Genomic DNA, 27,030 nt, shown 5'->3' on the forward strand with positions numbered 1-27,030 from the left:
CAGAAATTGCAATGGGATTGAATACAACAGTCACCATGCGCACTTCCCTCAATGTTAGTAATGTCTCAAACAGTCTACGCTTTGATCGTTCCCTGGAAGACCAGTGTTAGTTTCCCATGCACATCTGGAGACATTCGGTAATCTGTGGACTATCAGAGTGTTGATGAAACACTAAAATTGCATCGGGATTGAATACAACAGTCACCATGCGCACCTTCCTCCATGGGAGTAATGTCTCAAACAGTCTACGCTTTGATCGTTCGCTGGAAGACGAGTAGTAGTTTCCGATGCACATCTGGATGCATTCTGCAATCTGTGGAGTATCAGAGTGTTGATGAAACACAGAAATTGCATCGGGATTGAATACAACAGACACCATGCGCACTTTCCTCCATGGGAGTAATTCTCAAACAGTCTACGCTTTGATCGTTCCCTGGAAGACCAGTAGTAGTTTCCGATGCACATCTGGAGGCATTCTGTTATCTGTGGACCTTCAAAGTGTTGATGAAACACAGAAATTGCTTCGGGATTGAATACAACAGACACCATACGCACTTTCCTCCATGGGAGTAATGTCTCAAACAGTCTACGCTTTGATCGTTCCCTGGAAGACCAGTGGTAGTTACCGATGCACATCTGGATTGAATCTGCAATCTGTGGACTATTAGAGTGTTGATGAAACACAGAAATTGCATCGGGATGATATACAACAGTCACCATGCGCACTTTCCTCCATGGCAGCAATGTCTCAAACAGTCTACGCTTTGATCGTTCCCTGGAAGACCAGTAGTAGTTTCCGTTGCACATCTGGAATCATTCTGTAATATGTGGACTTTCAAAGTGTTGATGAAACAAAGAAATTGCATCGGGATTGAATGCAACAGTCACCATGCGCACCTTCCTCCATGGGAGTAATGTCTCAAATAGATTACACTTTGATTGTTCCCTGGAATATCAGCGGTAGTTTCTGATGCACATCTGGAGGCATTCTGTAATCTGTGGACTACCAGAGTGTTGATGAAACACAGAAAATGCATATGGATTGAATACAACAGTCACCATGCGCACTTTCCTCAATGTTAGTAATGTCTCAAACAGTCTACGCTTTGATCGTTCCCTGGAAGACCAGTGTTAGTTTCCCATGCACATCTGGAGACATTCGGTAATCTGTGGACTATCAGAGTGTTGATGAAACACTAAAATTGCATCGGGATTGAAAACAACAGTCACCATGCGCACCTTCCTCCATGGGAGTAATGTCTCAAACAGTCTACTATTTGATCGTTCCCTTGAAGACCAGTAGTAGTTTCCGATGCACATCTGGTGGCATTCTGTAATCTATGGACCTTTAAAGTGTTGATGAAACACTGAAATTGCATCGGGATTGAATACAACAGTCACCATGTGCACTTTCCTCCATGTTAGTATTGTCTGAAACAATCTACGCTTTGGTCGTTCCCTGGAAGACCACTGTTAGTTTCCGATGCACATCTGGAAGTATTCTGTAATCTGTGGATTATCAGAGTGTTGATGAAACACAAAAATGCATCTTGATTGAATACAACAGTCACCATGCGCCCTTTCCTCCATGGGAGTAATGTCTCTAACAGTCTACGCTTTGATCGTTACCTGGATTACCAATTGTAGTTTCCGATGCACATCTGGAGGCATTCTGTAGTCTGTGGACTATCAGAGTGTTGATGAAACACTAAAATTGCATCGGGATTGAATACAACTGTCACCATGCGCACCTTCCTCCATGGGAGTAATGTCTCAAACAGTCTACGCTTTGATCGTTCGCTGGAAGACAGTAGTAGTTTCCGATGCACATCTGGAGGCATTCTGTAATCTGTATAGTATCAGAGTGTTGATGAAACACAGAAATTGCATCGGGATTGAATACAACAGACACCATGAGCACTTTCCTCCATGGTAGTAATTCTCAAACAGTCTACGCTTTGATCGTTCCCTGGAAGACCAGTAGTAGTTTCCGATGCACATCTGGAATCATTCTGTAATCTGTGGACCTTCAAAGTGTTGATGAAACAAAGAAATTGCATCGGGATTGAATACAACAGTCACCATCCCCACTTTCCTCCATGTTAGTAATGTCTCAAACAGTCTACGCTTTGATTGTTCCCGGGAAGACCAGTGTTAGTTTCCGATGCACATCCGGAGGCATTCTGTAATCTGTGGAGTATCAGAGTGTTGATGAAACACAGATATTGCATCGGGATTGAATACAACAGACACCATACGCACTTTCCTCCATGGGAGTAATGTCTCTAACAGTCTACGCTTTGATCGTTCTCTGGAAGTACAGTAGTAGTTTCCGATGCACATCTGGAGGCATTCTGTAATCTGTGGACTATCAGACTGTTGATGAAAGACAGAAATTGCAACGGGATTGAATACAACAGTCACCATGCGCACTTCCCTCAATGTTAGTAATGTCTCAAACAGTCTACGCTTTGATCGTTCCCTGGAAGACCAGTGTTAGTTTCCCATGCACATCTGGAGACATTCGGTAATCTGTGGACTATCAGAGTGTTGATGAAACACTAAAATTGCATCGGGATTGAAAACAACAGTCACCATGCGCACCTTCCTCCATGGGAGTAATGTCTCAAACAGTCTACTATTTGATCGTTCCCTTGAAGACCAGTAGTAGTTTCCGATGCACATCTGGTGGCATTCTGTAATCTGTGGACCTTTAAAGTGTTGATGAAACACAGAAATTGCATCGGGATTGAATACAACAGACACCATGAGCACTTTCCTCCATGGTAGTAATTCTCAAACAGTCTACGCTTTGATCGTTCCCTGGAAGACCAGTAGTAGTTTCCGATGCACATCTGGAATCATTCTGTAATCTGTGGACCTTCAAAGTGTTGATGAAACAAAGAAATTGCATCGGGATTGAATACAACAGTCACCATCCCCACTTTCCTCCATGTTAGTAATGTCTCAAACAGTCTACGCTTTGATTGTTCCCGGGAAGACCAGTGTTAGTTTCCGATGCACATCCGGAGGCATTCTGTAATCTGTGGACCTTCAAAGTGTTGATGAAACACAGATATTGCATCGGGATTGAATACAACAGACACCATACGCACTTTCCTCCATGGGAGTAATGTCTCAAACAGTCTACGCTTTGATCGTTCCCTGGAAGACCAGTGGTGGTTACCGATGCACATCTGGATTAAATCTGCAATCTGTGGACTATTAGAGTGTTGATGAAACACTAAAATTGCATCGGGATTGAATACAACAGTCACCATGCGCACCTTCCTCCATGGGAGTAATGTCTCAAACAGTCTACGCTTTGATCGTTCGCTGGAAGACGAGTAGTAGTTTCCGATGCACATCTGGAGGCATTCTGTAATCTGTGGAGTATCAGAGTGTTGATGAAACACAGAAATTGCATCGGGATTGAATACAACAGACACCATGCGCACTTTCCTCCATGGGAGTAATTCTCAAACAGTCTACGCTTTGATCGTTCCCTGGAAGACCAGTAGTAGTTTCCGATGCACATCTAAAGGCATTCTGTTATCTGTGGACCTTCAAAGTGTTGATGAAACACAGAAATTGCTTCGGGATTGAATACAACAGACACCATACGCACTTTCCTCCATGGGAGTAATGTCTCAAACAGTCTACGCTTTGATCGTTCCCTGGAAGACCAGTAGTAGTTTCCGTTGCACATCTGGAATCATTCTGTAATATGTGGACTTTCAAAGTGTTGATGAAACAAAGAAATTGCATCGGGATTGAATGCAAGAGTCACCATGCGCACCTTCCTCCATGGGAGTAATGTCTCAAATAGATTACACTTTGATTGTTCCCTGGAATATCAGCGGTAGTTTCTGATGCACATCTGGAGGCATTCTGTAATCTGTGGACTATCAGAGTGTTGATGAAACACAGAAAATGCATATGGATTGAATACAAAGGTCACCATGCGCACTTTCCTCCATGGGAGTAATGTCTCTAACTGTCTACACTTTGATCGTTCTCTGGAAGTCCAGTAGTAGTTTCCGATGCACATCTGGAGGCATTCTGTAATCTGTGGACTATCAGACTGCTGATGAAAGACAGAAATTGCAACGGGATTGAATACAACAGTCACCATGCGCACTTCCCTCAATGTTAGTAATGTCTCAAACAGTCTACGCTTTGATCGTTCCCTGGAAGACCAGTGTTAGTTTCCCATGCACATCTGGAGACATTCGGTAATCTGTGGACTATCAGAGTGTTGATGAAACACTAAAATTGCATCGGGATTGAAAACAACAGTCACCATGCGCACCTTCCTCCATGGGAGTAATGTCTCAAACAGTCTACGCTTTGATCGTTCGCTGGAAGACGAGTAGTAGTTTCCGATGCACATCTGGAGGCATTCTGTAATCTGTGGACTATCAGAGTGTTGATGAAACACAGAAATTGCATCGGGATTGAATACAACAGACACCATGCGCACTTTCCTCCATGGGAGTAATTCTCAAACAGTCTACGCTTTGATCGTTCGCTGGAAGACGAGTAGTAGTTTCCGATGCACATCTGGAGGCATTCTTTAATTCGTGGACTATCAGACTGTTGATGAAACACTGAAATTGCACTATGGTTGAATACAACAGTTACCGTGCGCACTTTCCTCCATGGGAGTAATGTCTCAAACAGTCTACGCTTTGATCGTTCCCTGGAAGACCAGTAGTAGTTTCCGATGCAGATCTGGAGGCATTCTGTAATCTGTGGAGTATCAGAGAGTTGATGAAACACGGAAATTACATCTTGATTGAATACAACAGTTACCATGCGCACTTTCCTCCATGGGAGTAATGTCTCAAATAGTTTACACTTTGATTGTTCCCTGGAATACCAGCGGTAGTTTCTGATGCACATCTGGAGGCATTCAGTAATCTGTGGACTATCAGGCTGTTTATGAAACACAGAAATTGCATCGGGATTGAATACAACAGTCACCATGCGCACTTCCCTCCATGTTAGTAATGTCTCAAACAGTCTACGCTTTGATCGTTCCATGGAAGACCAGTGTTAGTTTCCCACGCACATCTGGAGACATTCGGTAATCTGTGGACTATCAAAGTGTTGATGAAACACAGAAAATGTATCGGGATTGAATACAACAGTCTCCATGCGCACTTTCCACCATGGCAGTAATGTCTCTAACAGTCTACTATTTGATCGTTCCCTTGAAGACCAGTAGTAGTTTCCGATGCACATCTGGTGGCATTCTGTAATCTGTGGACCTTTAAAGTGTTGATGAAACACAGAAATTGCATCGGGATTGAATACAACAGTCACCATGTGCACTTTCCTCCATGTTAGTATTGTCTGAAACAATCTACGCTTTGGTCGTTCCCTGGAAGACCACTGTTAGTTTCCGATGCACATCTGGAAGTATTCTGTAATCTGTGGATTATCAGAGTGTTGATGAAACACAAAAATGCATCTTGATTGAATACAACAGCCACCATGCGCCCTTTCCTCCATGGGAGTAATGTCTCTAACAGTCTACGCTTTGATCGTTCCCTGGAATACCAATAGTAGTTTCCGATGCACATCTGGAGGCATTCTGTAGTCTGTGGACTATCAGAGTGTTGATGAAACACTAAAATTGCATCGGGATTGAATACAACTGTCACCATGCGCACCTTCCTCCATGGGAGTAATGTCTCAAACAGTCTACGCTTTGATCGTTCGCTGGAAGACCAGTAGTAGTTTCCGATGCACATCTGGAGGCATTCTGTAATCTGTATAGCATCAGAGTGTTGATGAAACACAGTAATTGCATCGGGATTGAATACAACAGACACCATGAGCACTTTCCTCCATGGGAGTATTTCTCAAACAGTCTATGCTTTGATCGTTCCCTGGAAGACCAGTAGTAGTTTCCGATGCACATCTGGATTCATTCTGTAATCTGTGGACCATCAGAGTGTTGATGAAACACAGAAATTGCATCGGGATTGAATACAACAGTCACATTGCGCACTATCCTCCATGGCAGCAATGTCTTAAACAGTCTACGCTTTGATCGTTCCCTGGAAGACCAGTAGTAGTTTCCGATGCACATCTGGAATCATTCTGTAATCTGTGGACCTTCAAAGTGTTGATGAAACAAAGAAATTGCATCGGGATTGAATACAACAGTCGCCATCCCCACTTTCCTCCATGTTAGTAATGTCTCAAACAGTCTACGATTTGATTGTTCCCGGGAAGACCAGTGTTAGTTTCCGATGCACATCTGGAGGCATTCTGTAACCTGTGGAGTATCTAAGTGTTGATGAACACAGAAATTGCATCGGGATTGAATACAACAGTCACCATGCGCACTTTCCTCCATGTTTATAATTCTCAAGAAGTCTACGCTTTGATCGTTCCCTGGAAGACCAGTAATAGTTTCCGATGCACATCTGGAGGCATTCTGTAATCTGTGGTCCTTCAAAGTGTTGATGAAACACAGATATTGCATCGGGATTGAATACAACAGTCAAGATGCGCACTTTCCTCCATAAGAGTAATGTCTCAAACATTCAACGCTTTGATCGTTCCCTGGAAGTCCAGTAGTAGTTTCCGATGCACATCTGGAGGCATTCTGTAATTCGTGGACTATCAGACTGTTGATGAAACACAGAAATTGCATCGGGGTTGAATACAACAGTCACCGTGCGCACTTTCCTCAATGGGAGTAATGTCTCAAATAGATTACACTTTGATTGTTCCCTGGAATATCAGCGGTAGTTTCTGATGCACATCTGGAGGCACACTGTAATCTGTGGACTATCAGAGTGTTGATGAAACACAGAAAATGCATATGGATTGAATACAACAGTCACCATGCGCACTTTCCTCCATGGGAGTAATGTCTCTAACAGTCTACGCTTTGATCGTTCCCTGGAAGTCCAGTAGTAGTTTCCGATGCACATCTGGAGGCATTCTGTAATCTGTGGACTATCAGAGTGTTGATGAAACACTAAAATTGCATCGGGATTGAATACAACTGTCACCATGCGCACCTTCCTCCATGGGAGTAATGTCTCAAACAGTCTACGCTTTGATCGTTCGCTGGAAGACGAGTAGTAGTTTCCGATGCACATCTGGAGGCATTCTGTAATCTGTGGAGTATCAGAGTGTTGATGAAACACAGAAATTGCATCGGGATTGAATACAACATACACCATGCGCACTTTCCTCAATGGGAGTAATTCTCAAACAGTCTACGCTTTGATCGTTCCCTGGAAGACCAGTAGTAGTTTCCGATGCACATCTGGAGGCATTCTGTTATCTGTGGACCTTCAAAGTGTTGATGAAACACAGAAATTGCTTCGGGATTGAATACAACAGACACCATACGCACTTTCCTCCTTGGGAGTAATGTCTCAAACAGTCTACGCTTTGATCGTTCCCTGGAAGACCAGTGGTAGTTACCGATGCACATCTGGATTCAATCTGCAATCTGTGGACTATTAGAGTGTTGATGAAACACAGAAATTGCCTCGGGATTGAATACAACAGTCACCATGCGCACTTTCAGCCATGTAATTAATTCTCAAGAAGTCTACGCTTTGATCGTTCCCTGGAAGAACAGTAATAGTTTCCGATGCACATCTGGAGGCATTCTGTAATCTGTGGACCTTCAAAGTGTTGATGAAACACAGATATTGCATCTGGATTGAATACAACAGTCACCATGCGCACCTTCCTCCATAAGAGTAATGTCTCAAACATTCAACGCTTTGATCGTTCCCTGTAAGTCCAGTAGTAGTTTCCGATGCACATCTGGAGGCATTCTTTAATTCGTGGACTATCAGACTGTTGATGAAACACTGAAATTGCACTGGGGTTGAATACAACAGTTACCGTGCGCACTTTCCTCCATGGGAGTAATGTCTCAAACAGTCTACGCTTTGATCGTTCCCTGGAAGACCAGTAGTAGTTTCCGATGCAGATCTGGAGGCATTCTGTAATCTGTGGATTATCAGAGACTTGATGAAACACGGAAATTGCATCTTGATTGAATACAACAGTTACCATGCGCACTTTCCTCCATGGGAGTAATGACTCAAATAGTTTACACTTTGATTGTTCCCTGGAATACCAGCGGTAGTTTCTGATGCACATTTGGAGGCATTCAGTAATCTGTGGACTATCAGACATTTTATGAAACACAGAAATTGCATCGGGATTGAATACAACAGTCTCCATGCGCACTTCCCTCCATGTTAGTAATGTCTCAAACAGTCTACGCTTTGATCGTTCCCTGGAAGACCAGTGTTAGCTTCCCACGCTCATCTGGAGACATTCGGTAATCTGTGGACTATCAAAGTGTTGATGAAACACAGAAAATGTATCGGGATTGAATACAACAGTCTCCATGCGCACTTTCCACCATGGGAGTAATGTCTCTAACAGTCTACTATTAGATCGTTCCCTTGAAGACCAGTAGTAGTTTCCGATGCACATGTGGTGGCATTCTGTAATCTGTGGACCTTTAAAGTGTTGATGTAACACAGAAATTGCATCGGGATTGAATACAACAGTCACATTGCGCACTTTCCTCCATGGCAGCAATGTCTCAAACAGTGTACGCTTTGATCGTTCCCTGGAAGACCAGTAGTAGTTTCCGTTGCACATCTGGAATCATTCTGTAATATGTGGACTTTCAAAGTGTTGATGAAACAAAGAAATTGCATCGGGATTGAATACAACAGACACCATCCCACCTTTCCTCCATGTTAGTAATGTCACAAACAGTCTACGCTTTGATTGTTCCCTGGAAGACCAGTGTTAGTTTCCGAGGCACATCTGGAGGCATTCTGTAACCTGTGGAGTATCTGAGTGTTGATGATACACAGAAATTGCATCGGGATTGAATACAACAGTCACCATGCGCACTTTCAGCCATGTAATTAATTCTCAAGAAGTCTACGCTTTGATCGTTCCCTGGAAGAACAGTAATAGTTTCCGATGCACATCTGGAGGCATTCTGTAATCTGTGGACCTTCAAAGTGTTGATGAAACACAGATATTGCATCTGGATTGAATACAACAGTCACCATGCGCACCTTCCTCCATAAGAGTAATGTCTCAAACATTCAACGCTTTGATCGTTCCCTGTAAGTCCAGTAGTAGTTTCCGATGCACATCTGGAGGCATTCTTTAATTCGTGGACTATCAGACTGTTGATGAAACACTGAAATTGCACTGGGGTTGAATACAACAGTTACCGTGCGCACTTTCCTCCATGGGAGTAATGTCTCAAACAGTCTACGCTTTGATCGTTCCCTGGAAGACCAGTAGTAGTTTCCGATGCAGATCTGGAGGCATTCTGTAATCTGTGGATTATCAGAGACTTGATGAAACACGGAAATTGCATCTTGATTGAATACAACAGTTACCATGCGCACTTTCCTCCATGGGAGTAATGACTCAAATAGTTTACACTTTGATTGTTCCCTGGAATACCAGCGGTAGTTTCTGATGCACATTTGGAGGCATTCAGTAATCTGTGGACTATCAGACATTTTATGAAACACAGAAATTGCATCGGGATTGAATACAACAGTCTCCATGCGCACTTCCCTCCATGTTAGTAATGTCTCAAACAGTCTACGCTTTGATCGTTCCCTGGAAGACCAGTGTTAGCTTCCCACGCACATCTGGAGACATTCGGTAATCTGTGGACTATCAAAGTGTTGATGAAACACAGAAAATGTATCGGGATTGAATACAACAGTCTGCATGCGCACTTTCCACCATGGGAGTAATGTCTCTAACAGTCTACTATTAGATCGTTCCCTTGAAGACCAGTAGTAGTTTCCGATGCACATGTGGTGGCATTCTGTAATCTGTGGACCTTTAAAGTGTTGATGTAACACAGAAATTGCATCGGGATTGAATACAACAGTCACATTGCGCACTTTCCTCCATGGCAGCAATGTCTCAAACAGTGTACGCTTTGATCGTTCCCTGGAAGACCAGTAGTAGTTTCCGATGCACATCTGGAATCATTCTGTAATCTGTGGACCTTCAAAGTGTTGATAAAACAAAGAAATTGCATCGGGATTGAATACAACAGTCACCATCCCCACTTTCCTCCATGTTAGTAATGTCTCAAACAGTCTACGATTTGATTGCTCCCGGGAAGACCAGTGTTAGTTTCCGATGCACATCTGGAGGCATTCTGTAACCTGTGGAGTATCTAAGTGCTGATGATACACAGAAATTGCATCGGGATTGAATACAACAGTTACCATGCGCACTTTCCTCCATGTTTATAATTCTCAAGAAGTCTACGCTTTGATCGTTCCCTGGAAGACCAGTAATAGTTTCCGATGCACATCTGGAGGCATTCTGTAATCTGTGGTCTTTTAAAGTGTTGATGAAACACAGATATTGCATCGGGATTGAATAAAACAGTCAAGATGCGCACTTTCCTCCATAAGAGTAATGTCTCAAACATTCAACGCTTTGATCGTTCCCTGGAAGTCCAGTAGTAGTTTCCGATGCACATCTGGAGGCATTCTGTAATCTGTGGACTATCAGACTGTTGATGAAAGACAGAAATTGCAACGGGTTTGAATACAACAGTCACAATGCGCACTTCCCTCAATGTTAGTAATGTCTCAAACAGTCTACGCTTTGATCGTTCCCTGGAAGACCAGTGTTAGTTTCCCATGCACATCTGGAGACATTCGGTAATCTGTGGACTATCAGAGTGTTGATGAAACACTAAAATTGCATCGGGATTGAATACAACAGTCACCATGCGCACCTTCCTCCATGGGAGTAATGTCTCAAACAGTCTAAGCTTTGATCGTTCGCTGGAAGACGAGTAGTAGTTTCCGATGCACATCTGGAGGCATTCTGTAATCTGTGGAGTATCAGATTGTTGATGAAACACAGAAATTGCATCGGGATTGAATACAACAGACACCATGCGCACTTTCCTCAATGGGAGTAATTCTCAAACAGTCTACGCTTTGATCGTTCCCTGGAAGACCAGTAGTAGTTTCCGATGCACATCTGGAGGCATTCTGTTATCTGTGGACCTTCAAAGTGTTGATGAAACACAGAAATTGCTTCGGGATTGAATACAACAGTCACCATGCGCACCTTCCTCCATGGGAGTAATGTCTCAAACAGTCTAAGCTTTGATCGTTCGCTGGAAGACGAGTAGTAGTTTCCGATGCACATCTGGAGGCATTCTGTAATCTGTGGACTATCAGACTGTTGATGAAAGACAGAAATTGCAACGGGTTTGAATACAACAGTCACAATGCGCACTTCCCTCAATGTTAGTAATGTCTCAAACAGTCTACGCTTTGATCGTTCCCTGGAAGACCAGTGTTAGTTTCCCATGCACATCTGGAGACATTCGGTAATCTGTGGACTATCAGAGTGTTGATGAAACACTAAAATTGCATCGGGATTGAATACAACAGTCACCATGCGCACCTTCCTCCATGGGAGTAATGTCTCAAACAGTCTAAGCTTTGATCGTTCGCTGGAAGACGAGTAGTAGTTTCCGATGCACATCTGGAGGCATTCTGTAATCTGTGGAGTATCAGAGTGTTGATGAAACACAGAAATTGCATCGGGATTGAATACAACAGACACCATGCGCACTTTCCTCAATGGGAGTAATTCTCAAACAGTCTACGCTTTGATCGTTCCCTGGAAGACCAGTAGTAGTTTCCGATGCACATCTGGAGGCATTCTGTAATCTGTGGAGTATCAGAGTGTTGATGAAACACAGAAATTGCATCGGGATTGAATACAACAGACACCATGCGCACTTCCCTCAATGTTAGTAATGTCTCAAACAGTCTACGCTTTGATCGTTCCCTGGAAGACCAGTGGTAGTTACCGATGCACATCTGGATTCAATCTGCAATCTGTGGACTATTAGAGTGTTGATGAAACACAGAAATTGCATCGGGATGATATACAACAGTCACCATGCGCACTTTCCTCCATGGCAGCAGTGTCTCAAACAGTCTACGCTTTGATCGTTCCCTGGAAGACCAGTAGTAGTTTCCGTTGCACATCTGGAATCATTCTGTAATATGTGGACTTTCAAAGTGTTGATGAAACAAAGAAATTGCATCGGGATTGAATACAACAGACACCATCCCACCTTTCCTCCATGTTAGTAATGTCACAAACAGTCTACGCTTTGATTGTTCCCTGGAAGACCAGTGTTAGTTTCCGATGCACATCTGGAGGCATTCTGTAACCTGTGGAGTATCTGAGTGTTGATGATACACAGAAATTGCATCGGGATTGAATACAACAGTCACCATGCGCACTTTCAGCCATGTTATTAATTCTCAAGAAGTCTACGCTTTGATCGTCCCCTGGAAGAACAGTAATAGTTTCCGATGCACATCTGGAGGCATTCTGTAATCTGTGGACCTTCAAAGTGTTGATGAAACACAGATATTGCATCTGGATTGAATACAACAGTCACCATGCGCACCTTCCTCCATAAGAGTAATGTCTCAAACATTCAACGCTTTGATCGTTCCCTGTAAGTCCAGTAGTAGTTTCCGATGCACATCTGGAGGCATTCTTTAATTCGTGGACTATCAGACTGTTGATGAAACACTGAAATTGCACTGGGGTTGAATACAACAGTTACCGTGCGCACTTTCCTCCATGGGAGTAATGTCTCAAACAGTCTACGCTTTGATCGTTCCCTGGAAGACCAGTAGTAGTTTCCGATGCAGATCTGGAGGCATTCTGTAATCTGTGGAGTATCAGAGAGTTGATGAAACACGGAAATTGCATCTTGATTGAATACATCAGTTACCATGCGCACTTTCCTCCATGGGAGTAATGTCTCAAATAGTTTACACTTTGATTGTTCCCTGGAATACCAGCGGTAGTTTCTGATGCACATTTGGAGGCATTCAGTAATCTGTGGACTATCAGACTGTTTATGAAACACAGAAATTGCATCGGGATTGAATACAACAGTCACCATGCGCACTTCCCTCCATGTTAGTAATGTCTCAAACAGTCTACGCTTTGATCGTTCCCTGGAAGACCAGTGTTAGCTTCCCACGCACATCTGGAGACATTCGGTAATCTGTGGACTATCAAAGTGTTGATGAAACACAGAAAATGTATCGGGATTGAATACAACAGTCTCCATGCGCACTTTCCACCATGGGAGTAATGTCTCTAACTGTCTACTATTAGATCGTTCCCTTGAAGACCAGTAGTAGTTTCCGATGCACATCTGGTGGCATTCTGTAATCTGTGGACCTTTAAAGTGTTGATGAAACACAGAAATTGCATCGGGATTGAATACAACAGTCACCATGTGCACTTTCCTCCATGTTATTATTGTCTGAAACAATCTACGCTTTGGTCGTTCCCTGGAAGACCACTGTTAGTTTCCGATGCACATCTGGAAGTATTCTGTAATCTGTGGATTATCAGAGTGTTGATGATACACAAAAATGCATCTTGATTGAATACAACAGTCACCATGCGCCCTTTCCTCCATGGGAGTAATGTCTCTAACAGTCTACGTTTTGATCGTTCCCTGGAATACCAATAGTAGTTTCCGATGCACATCTGGAGGCATTCTGTAGTCTGTGGACTATCAGAGTGTTGATGAAACACTAAAATTGCATCGGGATTGAATACAACTGTCACCATGCGCACCTTCCTCCATGGGAGTAATGTCTCAAACAGTCTACGTTTTGATCGTTCGCTGGAAGACCAGTAGTAGTTTCCGATGCACATCTGGAGGCATTCTGTAATCTGTATAGTATCAGAGTGTTGATGAAACACAGAAATTGCATCGGGATTGAATACAACAGACACCATGAGCACTTTCCTCCATGGGAGTAATTCTCAAACAGTCTATGCTTTGATCGTTCCCTGGAAGACCAGTAGTAGTTACCGATGCACATCTGGATTCATTCTGTAATCTGTGGACCATCAGAGTGTTGATGAAACACAGAAATTGCATCGGGATTGAGTACAACAGTCACATTGCGCACTTTCCTCCATGGCAGCAATGTCTCAAACAGTGTACGCTTTGATCGTTCCCTGGAAGACCAGTAGTAGTTTCCGATGCACATCTGGAATCATTCTGTAATCTGTGGACCTTCAAAGTGTTGATGAAACAAAGAAATTGCATCGGGATTGAATACAACAGTCACCATCCCCACTTTCCTCCATGTTAGTAATGTCTCAAACAGTCTACGATTTGATTGTTCCCGGGAAGACCAGTGTTAGTTTCCGATGCACATCTGGAGGCATTCTGTAACCTGTGGAGTATCTAAGTGCTGATGATACACAGAAATTGCATCGGGATTGAATACAACAGTCACCATGCGCACTTTCCTCCATGTTTATAATTCTCAAGAAGTCTACGCTTTGATCGTTCCCTGGAAGACCAGTAATAGTTTCCGATGCACATCTGGAGGCATTCTGTAATCTGTGGTCTTTCAAAGTGTTGATGAAACACAGATATTGCATCGGGATTGAATAAAACAGTCAAGATGCGCACTTTCCTCCATAAGAGTAATGTCTCAAACATTCAACGCTTTGATCGTTCCCTGGAAGTCCAGTAGTAGTTTCCGATGCACATCTGGAGGCATTCTGTAATTCGTGGACTATCAGACTGTTGATGAAACGCAGAAATTGCATCGGGGTTGAATACAACAGTCACCGTGCGCACTTTCCTCCATGGGAGTAATGTCTCAAATAGTTTACACTTTGATTGTTCCCTGGAATGTCAGCGGTAGTTGCTGATGCACATCTGGAGCCATTCTGTAATCTGTGGACTATCAGAGTGTTGATGAAACAGAAAATTCATATGGATTGAATACAACAGTCACCATGCGCACTTTCCTCCATGGGAGTAATGTCTCTAACAGTCTACGCTTTGATCGTTCCCTGGAAGTCCAGTAGTAGTTTCCGATGCACATCTGGAGGCATTCTGTAATCTGTGGACCTTCAAAGTGTTGATGAAACACAGATATTGCATCGGGATTGAATACAACAGTCAAGATGCGCACTTTCCTCCATAAGAGTAATGTCTCAAACATTCAACGCTTTGATCGTTCCCTGGAAGTCCAGTAGCAGCTTCCGATGCACATCTGGAGGCTTTCTGTAATTCGTGGACTATCAGACTGTTGATGAAACACAGAAATTGCATCGGGGTTGAATACAACAGTCACCGTGCGCACTTTCCTCAATGGGAGTAATGTCTCAAATAGATTACACTTTGATTGTTCCCTGGAATATCAGCGGTAGTTTCTGATGCACATCTGGAGGCATTCTGTAATCTGTGGACTATCAGAGTGTTGATGAAACACAGAAAATGCATATGGATTGAATACAACAGTCACCATGCGCACTTTCCTCCATGGGAGTAATGTCTCTAACAGTCTAGGCTTTGATCGTTCCCTGGAAGTCCAGTAGTATTTTCCGATGCACATCTGGAGGCATTCTGTAATCTGTGGACTATCAGACAGTTGATGAAAGACAGAAATTGCAACGGGATTGAATACAACAGTCACAAAGCGCACTTCACTCAATGTTAGTAATGTCTCAAGCAGTCTACGCTTTGATCGTTCCCTGGAAGACCAGTGTTAGTTTCCCATGCACATCTGGAGACATTCGGTAATCTGTGAACTATCAGAGTGTTGATGAAACACTAAAATTGCATCGGGATTGAATACAACAGTCACCATGCGCACCTTCCTCCATGGGAGTAATGTCTCAAAGAGTCTACGCTTTGATCGTTCGTTGGAAGACAAGTAGTAGTTTCCGATGCACATCTGGAGGCATTCTGTAATCTGTGGAGTATCAGAGTGTTGATGAAACACAGAAATTGCATCGGGATTGAATACAACAGACACCATGCGCACTTTCCTCCATGGGAGTAATTCTCAAACAGTCTACGCTTTGATCGTTCCCTGGAAGACCAGTAGTAGTTTCCGATGCACACCTGGAGGCATTCTGTTATCTGTGGACCTTCAAAGTGTTGATGAAACACAGAAATTGCTTCGGGATTTAATACAACAGACACCATACGCACTTTCCTCCATGGGAGTAATGTCTCAAACAGTCTACGCTTTGATCGTTCCCTGGAAGACCAGTGGTAGTTACCGATGCACATCTGGATTCAATCTGCAATCTGTGGACTATTAGAGTGTTGATGAAACACAGAAATTGCATCGGGATGATATACAACAGTCACCATGCGCACTTTCCTCCATAGCAGCAGTGTCTCAAACAGTCTACGCTTTGATCGTTCCCTGGAAGACCAGTAGTAGTTTCCGTTGCACATCTGGAATCATTCTGTAATATGTGGACTTTCAAAGTGTTGATGAAACAAAGAAGTTGCATCGGGATTGAATACAACAGACACCATCCCACCTTTCCTCCATGTTAGTAATGTCACAAACAGTCTACGCTTTGATTGTTCCCTGGAAGACCAGTAGTGGTTTTCGATGCACAACTGGTGGCATTCTGTAACCTGTGGAGTATCTGAGTGTTGATGATACACAGAAATTGCATCGGGATTGAATACAACATTCACCATGCGCACTTTCCTCCATGTTATTAATTCTCAAGAAGTCTACGCTTTGATCGTTCCCTGGAAGAACAGTAATAGTTTCCGATGCACATCTGGAGGCATTCTGTAATCTGTGGACCTTCAAAGTGTTGATGAATCACAGATATTGCATCGGGATTGAATACAACAGTCACCATGCGCACCTTCGTCCATAAGAGTAATGTCTCAAACATTCAACGCTTTGATCGTTCCCTGGAAGTCCAGTAGTAGTTTCCGATGCACATCTGGAGGCATTCTTTAATTCGTGGACTATCATACTGTTGATGAAACACGGAAATAGCATCGGGATTGAATACAACAGTCACCATGCGCAATTTTTTCCATGGGAACAATGTCTCAAACAGTCTGCGCTTTGATCGTTCCCTGGAAGACCAGTAATAGTTTGCGATGCATATCTGGAATCATTCTGTAATCTGTGGACCTTCAAAGTGTTGATGAAACAAAGAAATTGCATCTGGATTGAATACAACAATCACCATCTCCACTTTCCTCCATGTTTGAAATGTCTCAAACAGCCTACGATTTGATCATTCCCTGGATGACCATTGTTAGTTTCCGATGCACATATGGAGGCATTCTGTAATCTGTGTACTATCAGAGTGTTAAAGAAACGCAGAAAATGCATCTTGATTGAATACAACAGTCACCATGCGCACTTTCCTCCGTGGGAGTAATGTCTCTAACAGCCTACGCTTTGATCGTTCACTGGAAGACCAATAGTATTTTCCGATGCACATCTGGAGGTATTCTGTAATCTGTGGACTATCAGAGTGTTGATGAAACACTGAAATTGCATCGGGATTGAATACAACAGTCACCTTCCCCACTTTCCTCCATGTTAGTAATGTCTCAAACAGTCTACGCTTTGATCGTTCCCCGGAAGACCAGTGTTTGTTTCCGATGCACATCTGGAGGCATTCTGTAATCTGTGGCTATCAGAGTGTTGATGAAACACTAAAATTGCATTGGGATTGAATACAACAGTCACCATGTGCACTTTCCTCCATAAGAGTAATGTCTCAAACAGTCTATGCTTTGATCGTTCCCTGGAAGACAAGTAGTAGTTTCGATGCACATCTGGATTCATTCTGTAATCTGTGGACCATCAGAGTGTTGATGAAACACAGAAATTGCATCGGGATTGAATACAACAGTCACATTGCGCACTTTCCTCCATGGCAGCAATGTCTCAAACAGTCTACGCTTTGATCGTTCCCTGGAAGACCAGTAGTAGTTTCCGATGCACATCTGGAATCATTCTGTAATCTGTGGACCTTCAAAGTGTTGATGAAACAAAGAAATTGCATCGGGATTGAATACAACAGTCACCATCCCCACTTTCCTCCATGTTAGTAATGTCTCAAACAGTCTACGATTTGATTGTTCCCAGGATGACCAGTGTTAGTTTCCGATGCACATCTGGAGGCATTCTGTAACCTATGGAGTATCTAAGTGTTGATGATACACAGAAATTGCATCGGGATTGAATACAACAGTCAAAATGCGCACTTTCCTCCATGTTTATAATTCTCAAGAAGTCTACGCTTTGATCGTTCCCTGGAAGACCAGTAATAGTTTCCGATGCACATCTGGAGGCATTCTGTAATCTGTGGTCCTTCAAAGTGTTGATGAAACACAGATATTGCATCGGGATTAAATACAACAGCCAAGATGCGCACTTTCCTCCATAAGAGTAATGTCTCAAACATTCAACGCTTTGATCGTTCCCTGGAAGTCCAGTAGTAGTTTCCGATGCACATCTGGAGGCATTCTGTAATTCGTGGACTATCAGACTGTTGATGAAACACAGAAATTGCATCGGGGTTGAATACAACAGTCACCGTGCGCACTTTCCTCCATGGGAGTAATGTCTCAAATAGTTTACACTTTGATTGTTCCCTGGAATATCAGCGGTAGTTGCTGATGCACAGCTCTAGGCATTCTGTAATCTGTGGACTATCAGAGTGTTGATGAAACACAGAAAATGCATATGGATTGAATACAACAGTCACCATGCGCACTTTCCTCCATGGGAGTAATGTATCTAACAGTCTACGCTTTGATTGTTCCCTGGAAGTCCAGTAGTAGTTTCCGATGCACATCTGGAGGCATTCTGTAATCTGTGGACCTTCAAAGTGTTGATGAAACACAGATATTGCATCGGGATTGAATACAACAGTCAAGATGCGCACTTTCCTCCATAAGAGTAATGTCTCAAACATTCAACGCTTTGATCGTTCCCTGGAAGTCCAGTAGCAGCTTCCGATGCACATCTGGAGGCTTTCTGTAATTCGTGGACTATCAGACAGTTGATGAAACACAGAAATTGCATCGGGGTTGAATACAACAGTCACCGTGCGCACTTTCCTCAATGGGAGTAATGTCTCAAATAGATTACACTTTGATTGTTCCCTGGAATATCAGCGGTAGTTTCTGATGCACATCTGGAGGCATTCTGTAATCTGTGGACTATCAGAGTGTTGATGAAACACAGAAAATGCATATGGATTGAATACAACAGTCACCATGCGCACTTTCCTCCATGGGAGTAATGTCTCTAACAGTCTACGCTTTGATCGTTCCCTGGAAGTCCAGTAGTAGTTTCCGATGCACATCTGGAGGTATTCTGTAATCTGTGGACTATCAGACAGTTGATGAAAGACAGAAATTGCAACGGGATTGAATACAACAGTCACAAAGCGCACTTCACTCAATGTTAGTAATGTCTCAAACAGTCTACGCTTTGATCGTTCCCTGGAAGACCAGTGTTAGTTTCCCATGCAAATCTGGAGACATTCGGTAATCTGTGAACTATCAGAGTGTTGATGAAACACTAAAATTGCATCGGGATTGAATACAACAGTCACCATGCGCACCTTCCTCCATGGGAGTAATGTCTCAAACAGTCTACGCTTTGATCGTTCGTTGGAAGACAAGTAGTAGTTTTTGATGCACATCTGGAGGCATTCTGTAATCTGTGGAGTATCAGAGTGTTGATGAAACACAGAAATTGCATCGGGATTGAATACAACAGACACCATGCGCACTTTCCTCCATGGGAGTAATTCTCAAACAGTCTACGCTTTGGTCGTTCCCTGGAAGACCAGTAGTAGTTTCCGATGCACACCTGGAGGCATTCTGTTATCTGTGGACCTTCAAAGTGTTGATGAAGCACAGAAATTGCTTCGGGATTTAATACAACAGACACCATACGCACTTTCCTCCATGTTAGTAATGTCTCAAACAGTCTACGCTTTGATCGTTCCCCGGAAGACCAGTGTTTGTTTCCGATGCACATCTGGAGGCATTCTGTAATCTGTGGCTATCAGAGTGTTGATGAAACACTAAAATTGCATTGGGATTGAATACAACAGTCACCATGTGCACTTTCCTCCATAAGAGTAATGTCTCCAAAGTCTATGCTTTGATCGTTCCCTGGAAGACAAGTAGTAGTTTCGATGCACATCTGGAGGCATTCTGTAATCTGTGGACTATCAGAGTGTTGATGAAACACAGAAAATGCATATGGATTGAATACAACAGTCACCATGCGCACTTTCCTCCATGGGAGTAATGTCTCTAACAGTCTACGCTTTGATCGTTCACTGGAAGACCAATAGTATTTTCCGATGCACATCTGGAGGTATTCTGTAATCTGTGGACTATCAGAGTGTTGATGAAACACTGACATTGCATCGGGATTGAATACAACAGTCACCTTCCCCACTTTCCTCCATGTTAGTAATGTCTCAAACAGTCTACGCTTTGATCGTTTCCCGGAAGACCAGTGTTTGTTTCCGATGCACATCTGGAGGCATTCTGTAATCTGTGGCTATCAGAGTGTTGATGAAACACTAAAATTGCATTGGGATTGAATACAACAGTCACCATGTGCACTTTCCTCCATAAGAGTAATGTCTCAAACAGTCTATGCTTTGATCGTTCCCTGGAAGACAAGTAGTAGTTTCGATGCACATCTGGATTCATTATGGAATCTGTGGACCATCGGAGTGTTGATGAAACACAGAAATTGCATCGGGATTGAATACAACAGTCACATTGCGCACTTTCCTCCATGGCAGCAATGTCTCAAACAGTCTACGCTTTGATCGTTCCCTGGAAGACCAGTAGTAGTTTCCGATGCACATCTGGAATCATTCTGTAATCTGTGGACCTTCAAAGTGTTGATGAAACAAAGAAATTGCATCGGGATTGAATACAACAGTCACCATCCCCACTTTCCTCCATGTTAGTAATGTCTCAAACAGTCTACGATTTGATTGTTCCCGGGAAGACCAGTGTTAGTTTCCGATGCACATCTGGAGGCATTCTGTAACCTGTGGAGTATCTAAGTGTTGATGATACACAGAAATTGCATCGGGATTGAATACAACAGTCACCATGCGCACTTTCCTCCATGTTTATAATTCTCAAGAAGTCTACGCTTTGATCGTTCCCTGGAAGAACAGTAATAGTTTCCGATGCACATCTGGAGGCATTCTGTAATCTGTGGTCCTTCAAAGTGTTGATGAAACACAGATATTGCATCGGGATTGAATACAACAGCCAAGATGCGCACTTTCCTCCATAAGAGTAATGTCTCAATCATTCAACGCTTTGATCGTTCCCTGGAAGTCCAGTAGTAGTTTCCGATGCACATCTGGAGGCATTCTGTAATTCGTGGACTATCAGACTGTTGATGAAACACAGAAATTGCATCGGGGTTGAATACAACAGTCACCGTGCGCACTTTCCTACATGGGAGTAATGTCTCAAATAGTTTACACTTTGATTGTTCCCTGGAATATCAGCGGTAGTTGCTGATGCACATCTGGTGGCATTCTGTAATCTGTGGACTATCAGAGTGTTGATGAAACACAGAAAATGCATATGGATTGAATACAACAGTCACCATGCGCACTTTCCTCCATGGGAGTAATGTATCTAACAGTCTACGCTTTGATCGTTCCCTGGAAGTCCAGTAGTAGTTTCCGATGCACATCTGGAGGCATTCTGTAATCTGTGGACCTTCAAAGTGTTGATGAATCACAGATATTGCATCGGGATTGAATACAACAGTCAAGATGCGCACTTTCCTCCATAAGAGTAATGTCTCAAACATTCAACGCTTTGAATGATCCCTGGAAGTCCAGTAGTAGTTTCCGATGCACATCTGGAGGCATTCTGTAATTCGTGGACTATCAGACTGTTGATGAAACACAGAAATTGCATCGGGGTTGAATACAACAGTCACCGTGGGCACTTTCCTCAATGGGAGTAATGTCTCAAATAGATTACACTTTGATTGTTCCCTGGAATATCAGCGGTAGTTTCTGATGCACATCTGGAGGCATTCTGTAATCTGTGGACTATCAGAGTGTTGATGAAACACAGAAAATGCATATGGATTGAATACAACAGTCACCATGCGCACTTTCCTCCATGGGAGTAATGTCTCTAACAGTCTACGCTTTGATCGTTCACTGGAAGACCAATAGTATTTTCCGATGCACATCTGGAGGTATTCTGTAATCTGTGGACTATCAGAGTGTTGATGAAACACTGAAATTGCATCGGGATTGAATACAACAGTCACCTTCCCCACTTTCCTCCATGTTAGTAATGTCTCAAACAGTCTACGCTTTGATCGTTCCCCGGAAGACCAGTGTTTGTTTCCGATGCACATCTGGAGGCATTCTGTAATCTGTGGCTATCAGAGTGTTGATGAAACACTAAAATTGCATTGGGATTGAATACAACAGTCACCATGTGCACTTTCCTCCATAAGAGTAATGTCTCAAACAGTCTATGCTTTGATCGTTCCCTGGAAGACAAGTAGTAGTTTCGATGCACATCTGGATTCATTCTGGAATCTGTGGACCATCGGAGTGTTGATGAAACACAGAAATTGCATCGGGATTGAATACAACAGTCACATTGCGCACTTTCCTCCATGGCAGCAATGTCTCAAACAGTCTACGCTTTGATCGTTCCCTGGAAGACCAGTAGTAGTTTCCGATGCACATCTGGAATCATTCTGTAATCTGTGGACCTTCAAAGTGTTGATGAAACAAAGAAATTGCATCGGGATTGAATACAACAGTCACCATCCCCACTTTCCTCCATGTTAGTAATGTCTCAAACAGTCTACGATTTGATTGTTCCCGGGAAGACCAGTGTTAGTTTCCGATGCACATCTGGAGGCATTCTGTAACCTGTGGAGTATCTAAGTGTTGATGATACACAGAAATTGCATCGGGATTGAATACAACAGTCACCATGCGCACTTTCCTCCATGTTTATAATTCTCAAGAAGTCTACGCTTTGATCGTTCCCTGGAAGAATAGTAATAGTTTCCGATGCACATCTGGAGGCATTCTGTAATCTGTGGTCCTTCAAAGTGTTGATGAAACACAGATATTGCATCGGGATTGAATACAACAGCCAAGATGCGCACTTTCCTCCATAAGAGTAATGTCTCAAACATTCAACGCTTTGATCGTTCCCTGGAAGTCCAGTAGTAGTTTCCGATGCACATCTGGAGGCATTCTGTAATTCGTGGACTATCAGACTGTTGATGAAACACAGAAATTGCATCGGGGTTGAATACAACAGTCACCGTGCGCACTTTCCTCCATGGGAGTAATGTCTCAAATAGTTTACACTTTGATTGTTCCCTGGAATATCAGCGGTAGTTGCTGATGCACATCTGGAGGCATTCTGTAATCTGTGGACTATCAGAGTGTTGATGAAACACAGAAAATGCATATGGATTGAATACAACAGTCACCATGCGCACTTTCCTCCATGGGAGTAATGTATCTAACAGTCTACGCTTTGATCGTTCCCTGGAAGTCCAGTAGTAGCTTCCGATGCACATCTGGAGGCATTCTGTAATCTGTGGACCTTCAAAGTGTTGATGAAACACAGATATTGCATCGGGATTGAATACAACAGTCAATATGCGCACTTTCCTCCATAAGAGTAATGTCTCAAACATTCAACGCTTTGATCGTTCCCTGGAAGTCCAGTAGTAGTTTCCGATGCACATCTGGAGGCATTCTGTAATTCGTGGACTATCAGACTGTTGATGAAACACAGAAATTGCATCGGGGTTGAATACAACAGTCACCGTGCGCACTTTCCTCCATGGCAGCAGTGTCTCAAACAGTCTACGCTTTGATCGTTCCCTGGAAGACCAGTAGTAGTTTCCGTTGCACATCTGGAATCATTCTGTATTATGTGGACTTTCAAAGTGTTGATGAAACAAAGAAATTGCATCGGGATTGAATACAACAGACACCATCCCACCTTTCCTCCATGTATTGAATACAACAGACACCATCCCACCTTTCCTCCATGTTAGTAATGTCACAAACAGTCTACGCTTTGATTGTTCCCTGGAAGACCAGTAGTAGTTTTCGATGCACATCTGGTGGCATTCTGTAACCTGTGGAGTATCTGAGTGTTGATGATACACAGAAATTGCATCGGGATTGAATACAACAGTCACCGTGCGCACTTTCCTCCATGGGAGTAATGTCTCAAATAGTTTACACTTTGATTGTTCCCTGGAATGTCAGCGGTAGTTGCTGATGCACATCTGGAGGCATTCTGTAATCTGTGGACTATCAGAGTGTTGATGAAACACAGAAAATTCATATGGATTGAATACAACAGTCACCATGCGCACTTTCCTCCATGGGAGTAATGTCTCTAACAGTCTACGCTTTGATCGTTCCCTGGAAGTCCAGTAGTAGTTTCCGATGCACATCTGGAGGCATTCTGTAATCTGTGGACCTTCAAAGTGTTGATGAAACACAGATATTGCATCGGGATTGAATACAACAGACACCATGCGCACTTTCCTCCATGGGAGTAATTCTCAAACAGTCTACGCTTTGATCGTTCCCTGGAAGACCAGTAGTAGTTTCCGATGCACACCTGGAGGCATTCTGTTATCTGTGGACCTTCAAAGTGTTGATGAAACACAGAAATTGCTTCGGGATTGAATACAACATACACCATACGCACTTTCCTCCATGGGAGTGATGTCTCAAACAGTCTACGCTTTGATCGTTCCCTGGAAGCCCAGTGGTAGTTACCGATGCACATCTGGATTCAATCTGCAATCTGTGGACTATTAGAGTGTTGATGAAACACAGAAATTGCATCGGGATGATATACAACAGTCACCATGCGCACTTTCCTCCATGGCAGCAGTGTCTCAAACAGTCTACGCTTTGATCGTTCCCTGGAAGACCAGTAGTAGTTTCCGTTGCACATCTGGAATCATTCTGTATTATGTTGACTTTCAAAGTGTTGATGAAACAAAGAAATTGCATCGGGATTGAATACAACAGACACCATCCCACCTTTCCTCCATGTTAGTAATGTCACAAACAGTCTACGCTTTGATTGTTCCCTGGAAGACCAGTAGTAGTTTTCGATGCACATCTGGTGGCATTCTGTAACCTGTGGAGTATCTGAGTGTTGATGATACACAGAAATTGCATCGGGATTGAATACAACATTCACCATGCGCACTTTCCTCCATGTTATTAATTCTCAAGAAGTCTACGCTTTGATCGTTCCCTGGAAGAACAGTAATAGTTTCCGATGCACATCTGGAGGCATTCTGTAATCTGTGGACCTTCAAAGTTTGATGAATCACAGATATTGCATCGGGATTGAATACAACAGTCACCATGCGCACCTTCCTCCATAAGAGTAATGTCTCAAACATTCAACGCTTTGATCGTTCCCTGGAAGTCCAGTAGTAGTTTCCGATGCACATCTGGAGGCATTCTTTAATTCGTGGACTATCAGACTGTTGATGAAACACGGAAATTGCATCGGGGTTGAATACAACAGTCACCGTGCGCACTTTCCTCCATGGAAGTAATGTCTCAAACAGTCTACGCTTTAATCGTTCCCTGGAAGACCAGTAGTAGTTTCCGATGCACATCTGGAGGCATTCTGTAATCTATGGAGTATCAGAGAGTTGATGAAACACGGAAATTGCATCGGGATTGAATACAACAGTTACCATGCGCACTTTCCTCCATGGGAGTAATGTCTCAAACAGTCTACGCTTTGATAGTTCCCTGGAAGACCAGTGGTAGTTACCGATGCACATCTGGAGGCATTCTGTAATCTGTCGAATATCAGATTGTTGATGAAACACAGAAATTGTATCGGGATTGAATACAACAGTCACCATGCGCACTTTTTTCCATGGGAACAATGTCTCAACAGTCTGCGCTTTGATCGTTCCCTGGAAGACCAGTAATAGTTTGCGATGCATATCTGGAATCATTCTGTAATCTGTGGACCTTCAAAGTGTTGATGAAACAAAGAAATTGCATCTGGATTGAATACAACAATCACCATCTCCACTTTCCTCCATGTTTGAAATGTCTCAAACAGCCTACGATTTGATCATTCCCTGGATGACCATTGTTAGTTTCCGATGCACATATGGAGGCATTCTGTAATCTGTGTAGTATCAGAGTGTTAAAGAAACGCAGAAAATGCATCTTGATTGAATACAACAGTCACCATGCGCACTTTCCTCCGTGGGAGTAATGTCTCTAACAGCCTACGCTTTGATCGTTCACTGGAAGACCAATAGTATTTTCCGATGCACATCTGGAGGTATTCTGTAATCTGTGGACTATCAGAGTGTTGATGAAACACTGAAATTGCATCGGGATTGAATACAACAGTCACCTTCCCCACTTTCCTCCATGTTAGTAATGTCTCAAACAGTCTACGCTTTGATCGTTCCCCGGAAGACCAGTGTTTGTTTCCGATGCACATCTGGAGGCATTCTGTAATCTGTGGACTATCAGAGTGTTGATGAAACACTAAAATTGCATTGGGATTGAATACAACAGTCACCATGTGCACTTTCCTCCATAAGAGTAATGTCTCAAACAGTCTATGCTTTGATCGTTCCCTGGAAGACAAGTAGTAGTTTCGATGCACATCTGGAGGCATTCTGTCATGCGTGGACTATCAGACTGTTGATGAAACACAGAAACTGTATCGGGATTCAATACAACACTCACCGTGCGCACTTTCCTCCATGGGAGTAATGTCTCAAGCAGTCTACGCTTTGATCGTTCCCTAAAACACCAATAGTAGTTTCCGATGCACATCTGGAGGCTTTCTGTAATCTGTTGGCTATCACAGTGTTGATGAGACACAGAAATTGCATTGGGATTGAATACAACAGTCACCAAGCGCACTTTCCTCAATAAGAGTAATGTCTCAAACAGTCTAAGCTTTGATCTTTCCCTGGAAGACCAGTAGTAGTTTCGATACACATTTGGAGGCATTCTGTACTGCGTGGACTATCAGACTGTTGATAAAACACAGAAAGTGTATCTAGA

Source organism: Schistocerca gregaria, unplaced genomic scaffold, assembly GCF_023897955.1.
Source record: "Schistocerca gregaria isolate iqSchGreg1 unplaced genomic scaffold, iqSchGreg1.2 ptg000077l, whole genome shotgun sequence".
Lineage (NCBI taxonomy): Eukaryota > Metazoa > Arthropoda > Insecta > Orthoptera > Acrididae > Schistocerca > Schistocerca gregaria.